Source organism: Poecilia formosa, unplaced genomic scaffold (assembly GCF_000485575.1).
Source record: "Poecilia formosa unplaced genomic scaffold, Poecilia_formosa-5.1.2 Scaffold613, whole genome shotgun sequence".
In the NCBI taxonomy this organism is placed as follows: Eukaryota; Metazoa; Chordata; class Actinopteri; order Cyprinodontiformes; family Poeciliidae; genus Poecilia; species Poecilia formosa.
This window is the reverse complement of record NW_006800552.1, coordinates 159,991-161,045: the sequence shown is the minus strand read 5'-3', so window position 1 is coordinate 161,045 and position 1,055 is coordinate 159,991.

Here is a 1,055-nt window from a genome sequence, read left to right as displayed (position 1 = left end):
ATTTGAAATTTGGGTAAATATGTGTTTGGAAGATGGAGTCAGTACAAATTGGGAAGTTCTAACTTTATGGTTCACGGATTTCTTTATTTACACATTGGAGTGTGACGAACAAATTACAGGTGAAGATGGGAATCTTTTCAGTTGCTGTAGGTGAATTACACTACTCAATGTGTTTGCCCAATGTCATCGAGGAGAATTGGAAGGTATATTTCTTACTGTATAGGTCGACTGATGTAAAGATGCCTTCAAATACTGAGAATGGGGACGTGTTCCTGCTCTCACGAGAGTGTTGGGGGCAGATCACACCTCACTTTGTTTGGTCAGCTTAGTCTGGGATAACATCCTGCATCTTTCTTACAATAGGGTGTTGATGGGTCTGCTTGAGTGTGAATGAGAGTGAATGTGTATGCAGATGGCCTTTGATGGGTTTTTAGGAAGCGCTTTGTACATATGATGTCACTTTAGTGAGTAGCTGTGTGATATTTTTCTTATTTTAAACTATTTAGGGACAGTAAAGGTTTTGTTTCATAAATTTACTTTTACTACTGCTTTACAGACAATTTTAAAGGTGATCATTACATATTTTGGTATCACAATCTGGTTAAAGCTGACTCATCTGCTTGTGCAGTAGAATTAATACAACGATGGGAGCAATAAAAACTTCAGCCTTGGCTTAAAGCAGATGGTATTAGTGATAGGATACTGTCTCATCCACTTTGGTATTTTCTTTATTTTATTTTTTACTAACACTTACTAACTGAATTTAATTGGTTTATATTTCATATGGGTAACTGATTGGACATGTTGACATTTTAGCACAATGGGGGAAAGTTCTTCGATTTTTGTTTTCCACCTGAAAATTGTTTTTCTTTTTGGAAATAAGAAAAACACAGGGGGATATTATAAAGATAAGAGATTACTGATAGAACTTTGAAATTTACATCATCTCAGTCTAGTTTGAATACTAGATGGAAGATTTGGAGAAATGGTGGAACATCTTATAATATTTTGGTTTTTCAGCATATTATCATGCAACAGTGATATAGATTCAAAAT